Source organism: Babylonia areolata, chromosome 10 (assembly GCF_041734735.1).
Source record: "Babylonia areolata isolate BAREFJ2019XMU chromosome 10, ASM4173473v1, whole genome shotgun sequence".
Classification (NCBI taxonomy): domain Eukaryota; kingdom Metazoa; phylum Mollusca; class Gastropoda; order Neogastropoda; family Buccinidae; genus Babylonia; species Babylonia areolata.
Window position 1 is genome coordinate 1215493 of NC_134885.1, and position 7500 is coordinate 1222992.

The following is a 7500-nucleotide window of genomic DNA, read 5'->3' on the forward strand; positions in this document are numbered from 1 at the left end:
TCTTTTTGTTGTTGTTTTTTCGGATGAAACGATAAACCGAGGTGCCGTGTGCAACACGCACTTGATACACTGGAAAAGAACCTATGGCAACGAGAGTGTTGTCCTCTGGCAAAATCCTGTCAAAAGAAATCCACTGAGATAGCTACACAGACATAGAGGTATGCACTCAAGGCCCGGGTTATGCTGCAGTCAGGCATCTGCCTAGCAGATGTGGTGTAGCGTATATGGATTTGTCCGAACGCATTGATGCCTCATTGAGAAAACTGAAACTGAAACATTGAAAAAGCAGCAACTGCTTTTTTTTTCCATCAAGTCATCTGTGTGTGTGTGTGTGTGTGTGTGTGTGTGTGTGTGTGTGTGTGTGTCCATCTGTGTGTTTGTGTGTGTCTATAGGCCTATCTGTGTGTTTGTGTGTGTCTGTACCTGTGTGTTTGTGTGTGTATGTTTGTATGTCCTGTAAGTCTGTTTATGTCTGTGAATTTTTGTATATGCGTATGTATTGTGTTTGTGCGTGTGGGTGCGCATATGCGCACATACGCACACGCACGCGCGCGCGCACACACACACACACTCAATGACCCACTCAATCACCTATCCACCCACACACACACACACACACACACACTCAATCACCCACTCAATCACCCACTGAATCACCCATCCACCCACACACACAATGGAGACAGGGTTAACGAGACGCATAACTCAGCTGAATCAAATACCACACGGGACACACAGTTACTGCCGTGGGTCAAAATGATCTTGGGGCACTTCCAGTCCCTATCACCGCCTGTCCATGACTCTCTCTCTCTCTCTCTCTCTCTCTCTCTTCTCTGTTGTGTGTATGTGTGTGTGTGTGTTTGTGTTCTCTGTTGTGTGTGTGTGTGTGTGTGTGTGTGTGTGTGTGTGTGTGTGTGTGTGTGTGTGTGTGTGTGTGCTGAAGGTCATCGAGGAATCAGGGTACTGACCAGAGGTTTGCTGTGAGCATATAAATCTCCTCCGTGTGTCCAGTGACCGTGTGCACGTGCAGCTGTCTGTCTGTCTGTCTGTCTGTCCGACTGCGGTCTGTCTGTCTGTCTGTCGGTTTGTCTGTCTGTCTGTCGGTTTGTCTGTCTGTCTGTCTGCCTCACTGTTTCTTTGTCGGTTTGTCTATCGTTTTTTTCTCTTTGTCTGTCTGTCTGTCTGTCTGTCTGTCTCTCTCTCTCTCTTTCTCTTTCTCTCTCTGTTTCTCTCTCTCTGTCTCTCTCTCTCTCTCTCCCTCTCTCTCTCTTTTCGAAATCAAGGTCCCTTTTCCGAGAATGGATCTCTTCAAATCTAGCTTTTTTTTTTTTTTTTTTTTTTTACTGACGTGGGTTTTAGTGAAATGCTATGTTGTCTTCGTTTATATGCACACAAGCATCAATGTTGAATAAGTATTATGTATATGATTATAACTCATGGACAAGATTTGCGGATAGTGCCACTGTATGTTTATACTAATTTACAAATATGCGTCTGATGATTCTTGCCATGAATGTATACGTTTCGCTTATTTTCGTTTATTTATTCATAGTCTGTTCATCTAAGATGATGATAATAGACTGAAAAAATGTATGTATGTATGTGTGTGTGTGTGTGTGTGTGTGTGTGTGTGTGTGTGTGTGTGTGTGTGTGTGTGATCTTATTGTTTTTGCAACTTTTCATATTGACGTTCATGTTAGTGTTTATTTACATTATACTCTCTCCCTCCATCTCTTTTTCTCTCTTACTCTCTACATAATCATAATATCGAGTATCTATCCATCCATCTATTTATCCATCCATATATCTATCTATCTATCCATCCATCTATCTATCCATCCATATATCTATCTATCTATCTATCCATCCATCTATCTATCTATCAATTTATCTATCTAGCCATCCATCTATCTATCTATCAATTTATCTACCTATCCATCTATCTATCTATCTATCTATCCATCTATGTCCGTCTTCAAGAGGTCAGCCTGAATCAAGGCAGTCACGGGTTTCATGCCACAGTGCAGGGGGTGAATGGGGGTCCGGGGGGCAGGGGGCAGGGGGGGGGGGTGGAGGATATATCTCCCTCACACGTGCCCGCCAGATGTCTGTACACACCAACTGTCTTCAGGTGGAGCGGCACCGTTCACGTCTTGCTCTTTGCTGTTAGTGTGTGTGTGCACTGACACTGACCCTGCCACACCTCCCTGGGTCACAGTGACCCTGCTACACCTCCCTGGGTCACACTGACCCTGCCACACCTCCCTGGGTCACACTGACCCTGCCACACCTCCCTGGGTCACACTGACCCTGCCACACCTCCCTGGGTCACACTGACCCTGCCACACCTCCCTGGGTCACACTGACGTGCCGTTGTCAATGTGCTTTGGTTGGTCATGTTGTACTGACGTGCCGTTGTCAATGTGCTTTTTGGTCCTGGTGGTGGTGTCTGTGTAGTGTTGTTGTTTCCACCCACCACCCCCTCACCCAGAATCAACCAACCCATGTCTCTTGCTGCTTTAACCCTTCTGCCGGTATGAGTGTATGCAGAAGGTAAGATACACACATCAAAGATCCCGTAATCCGTGTCAGCGTTTAGTGCACTGCACTGCAAGGCCATTATCTCTGTGTCACCACACTTTGTAGAAAGGACTTCAACTTTCTCTGGGGTGGCTGACAGGGGAAACAGGGGAGATAAACACAGTGGCTGGTTCCCAGGCGGGAGGTGAGGTGAGTGAGGAGGATGAGGAGAGTGAGGAGGTGAGGGGGTGAGGGGAGTGAGGGGAGTGAGGGGGATGAGGGGGTGAGGGAAGAGTTAGGCAAGGTGAGAAAGGCTTGTGACAGGTTGTGCTTCTTCACTGTCAGGATGATGTATGGCGCTGCATGCTCATTGCTTCCTTCTGGTCTGTTGAGACCTCAAGGACACACACACACACACACACACACACACACACACACACACACACACACACACACACACACACACACACACACACGTGCACGCGCTTGCACGCAGGCACATACACACGCACTCACAAACAGATACACAAACGTGCGCACCATAACACATATACAAACGTGCGCAAACACGCACATACACATACACACATGCACGTACATGCACGCTACACTCACGCAAGCACACACTCCTAAACACACACACACATACAGAGAGATAGAGAGACAGACGGACAGACAGAGACACAGAGACGCAGACACAGAGAGGATAGGGAGAGCGAGATGGGTGGTGAGAGAGAGAGACAGACAGAGAGAGAAAGAGACACACACACACACACACACACACACACACACACACACACACAGAGGCAGAGAGAGACAGAGACATAGCTCAAGATGTTTCGCGCCCTGTCAGAAAAGCAGGGTTTCGGTGATACATCTGTGACAGCCTTTACCTATGGCGCGCGGTGCTGTGCTGTGCTGTGCTGTGCTGTGCTGTGCTGTGCTGTGCTGTGCTGTGCTGTGCTGTGCTGTGCTGTGCTGTGCTGTGCTGTGCTGTGCTGTGCTGTGCTGTGCTGTGCTGTGCTGTGCTGTGCTGTGCTGTGCTGTGCTGTGCTGTGCTGTTGTTGGTTTTTTGTTGTTTGTTTCTCCACTTTGCATCACGGTGTACGGCACGGTACTGACGCCATGCATAACGTCCACGAGGCCGCACGGGGAATGAGAGAGGGGGGGAGGAAAGGAGGAATGAAGGAAGAAAGAAGGAAGAAAAGAGGAACGAATGACAAACAGAGAAACCACAGAAAGTCAAAGAGTTCGCCAGCCACACGTGTGGTGGTTTCCACTGCCTTTCAGCCCAGCATTACCGACACTGCACACGTGTGGTGGTTTCCACTGCCTTTCAGCCCAGCATTACCGACACTGCACACGTGGCATAATCATAATTCCTTTTGGTCACACCTACAGTGATGCACCTGTGGTAGGCTAACTGTATGATTTCTTTTGGTCACACGTACAGTGATGCACCTGTGGTAGGCTAACTGTATGATTTCTTTTGGTTACAGAGAAAAGGAAGGGGAAAAAAATAGCGCTGCGCTATGACAACGCCTTCTCTCCGAGGAGAGCAGCCCCATTTGCACACAGAGAAATGTGTTCTGACAAAAAAGAAATACGATACAATACAATACAATACAATACAATACAATAAATACAATAATTATGCTGGTCAGGCCGTTAGAGCCTGTTGCTGTATGCATGTGAGAGTTCTGCTTTTGTGTGTTCGTTTGAACAATACTGTGTAATCAACCCTCACGTCACATTGGTATTTCTGTGCTGCAGTCCCCCCGTGCACACAATGCACCGCAGTTCCAACAGATGACTGGCCCACAATGATAACTGGTCTCAGGGAGGAAAGGGCAAAACGCTGATAATGATGGTGGCTGGTGTTGTGTGTGGTGAGGTGTGGTTAGGTATTGTGTGGTTTAGTGTGGTGTGGTGTGGTATGGTGTGGTTAGGTGTGGTGTGGTGTGGTATGGTGTGGTTAGGTGTGGTGTGGTGTGGTGTGGTGTGGTGTGGTGTGGTTTGGTGTGGTGTGGTTAGGTGTTGTGTGGTGTGATTTGGTTAGGTGTGGTGTGGTGTGGTTAGCGGTGTGGTTTGGTGTGGTGTGGTGTGGTGTGGTGTGGTGTGGTGTGACATGGAGCTGTGTGGTGTGGTGTGGTTTGGTGTGGTGTGGTTAGCGGTGTGGTGTGGTGTGGTGTGGTGTGGTGTGGTTTGGTGTGGTGTGGTGTGGTGTGGTGTGGTGTGGTTAGGTGTGGTGTTGTTTGGTTAGGTGTGGTGTGGTGTGGTGTGGTGTGGTGTGGTTAGCGGTGTGGTTTGGTGTGGTGTGGTGTGGTGTGGTGTGACATGGAGCTGTGTGGTGTGGTGTGGTTAGGTGTGGTGTGGTGTGGTGTGGTGTGGCATGGAGCTGTGTGGTGTGGTGTGGCATGGAGCTGTGTGGTGTGGTGTGGTTAGGTGTGGTGTGGTGTGGTGTGGTTAGCGGTGTGGTTTGGTGTGGTGTGGTGTGGTGTGGTGTGGTGTGACATGGAGCTGTGTGGTGTGGTGTGGTTAGGTGTGGTGTGGTGTGGTGTGGTGTGGCATGGAGCTGTGTGGTGTGGTGTGGTTAGGTGTGGTGTGGTGTGGTGTGGTTAGGTGTGGTGTGGTGTGGTTAGGTGTGGTGTGGCATGGAGCTGTGTGGTGTGGTGTGGTGTGGTGTGGTGTGGTGTGGTGTGGTGTGGTGTGGTGTGGTGTGGTTCTGTCTATGAGTTCTCTCCGTTCAGAAGGTCAGACTTTGCTGACAGCAACCTCATGCTCTACGCTTCTGGCAACGTCGGCTGCATGTAATTTTTCATGGTGTGTGGAAATCCCTCTCTCTCTCTCTCTCTCTCTCATACACACACATACACACACTCACGCATGTAAACACACACACACACACACACACACACACACACACACACACACACACACACACACACACACACACACACACACACACACACACACACACACACACACACAGTTTTCTCATCTCTGCGTATCGACAACCCCTATCCCCGCCCACCCCCCACACCCCATCCCCCCTTCAAAAAAAAAAAAAAGAAAGAAAAGAAAAGAAAAAAAAGAAAAGGACAAAAGTGAGAAAGTGGATCGACAATTACAGTGTGACGACAGTGCCAAAAGGACAAAAGTGAGAAAGGAAGTGTCCCGACAATTACAGTGTGACGACAGTGCCAAAAGGACAAAAGTGAGAAAGTGGACCGACAATTACAGTGTGACGACAGTGCCAAAAGGACAAAAGTGAGAAAGGAAGTGGACCGACAATTACAGTGTGACGACAGTGCCAAAAGGACAAAAGTGAGAAAGGAAGTGGACCGACAATTACAGTGTGACGACAGTGCCAAAAGGACAAAAGTGAGAAAGGAAGTGGACCGACAATTACAGTGTGACGACAGTGCCAAAAGGACAAAAGTGAGAAAGGAAGTGGACCGACAATTACAGTGTGACGACAGTGCCAAAAGGACAAAAGTGAGAAAGTGGATCGACAATTACAGTGTGACGACAGTGCCAAAAGGACAAAAGTGAGAAAGGAAGTGGACCGACAATTACAGTGTGACGACAGTGCCAAAAGGACAAAAGTGAGAAAGGAAGTGGACCGACAATTACAGTGTGACGACAGTGCCAAAAGGACAAAAGTGAGAAAGGAAGTGGACCGACAATTACAGTGTGACGACAGTGCCAAAAGGACAAAAGTGAGAAAGGAAGTGGACCGACAATTACAGTGTGACGACAGTGCCAAAAGGACAAAAGTGAGAAAGTGGATCGACAATTACAGTGTGACGACAGTGCCAAAAGGACAAAAGTGAGAAAGGAAGTGGACCGACAATTACAGTGTGACGACAGTGCCAAAAGGACAAAAGTGAGAAAGGAAGTGGACCGACAATTACAGTGTGACGACAGTGCCAAAAGGACAAAAGTGAGAAAGGAAGTGGACCGACAATTACAGTGTGACGACAGTGCCAAAAGGACAAAAGTGAGAAAGGAAGTGGACCGACAATTACAGTGTGACGACAGTGCCAAAAGGACAAAAGTGAGAAAGGAAGTGTCTCGACAATTACAGTGTGACGACAGTGCCAAAAGGACAAAAGTGAGAAAGGAAGTGGATCGACAATTACAGTGTGACGACAGTGCCAAAAGGACAAAAGTGAGAAAGTGGATCGACAATTACAGTGTGACGACAGTGCCAAAAGGACAAAAGTGAGAAAGTGGATCGACAATTACAGTGTGACGACAGTGCCGGAATCAGCAGATTAACCAGCTCTCAAACCTGACACCTTGATGGGCAGCCAGGCCACGTCTTCCGGCTTGGCGGTCATGCGTAACGGGCAACACTGCTGCCACTGTGCGTGTGACTCCCTGTTGGAACCACTCACACGTTCCGCGCCTTTTGTTCCGATTGTTTCTCTTCTTTCCACTTCGCCCGCCCCCCCCCCTCCCCCTCCCCTCCACATTCCAACACCCATCCCTTCTTCTACTACTACCACTACTTTCCTCTTCTTCTTCTTTCCTCCTCCTCCTCCTCCTCCTCCTCCTCCTCCTTCTTCTTCTTCTTCTTCTTCTTCTCTCTTCCTCCTCCTCCTCCTCCTCCTCCTCTCTTCTTCTTCTTCTTCTTTCCTCCTCCTTCTCCTCCTTCTTCTTCTTCTTCTTCTTCTTCTTCTTCTTCTTCTTCTTCTTCTTCTCCTTCTTCTTTCCTCCTCCTCCTTCTTCTCCTTCTTTCCTCTTTCTTCTTCTTCTTCTCCTTCTTTCCTCCTCCTCCTTCTTCTTCTTCTTCTTCTTCTTTCCTCCTCCTCCTTCTTCTTCTTCTTCTTCTTTCCTCCTCCTCCTTCTTCTTCTTCTTCTTCTTCTTTTTCTTCTTCTCCTTCTCCTTTCCGCGTGTGTCTGTCGGGATCTAAATCCCTTGTTTATGGACATAGCCGCAGACTGTTGGTGCATTAAGGTAAATGTTTGTCC

General features: G+C 48.3%; 1 protein-coding gene across 1 annotated transcript in view; it reads right to left on the reverse strand.

The window, feature by feature from the left end:
* The window catches only part of LOC143286685 (small heat shock protein p36-like), a 34420-nt gene that overhangs the window by 25376 nt on the left and 1544 nt on the right, over window positions 1–7500 (reverse strand). The window lies entirely within an intron of this gene.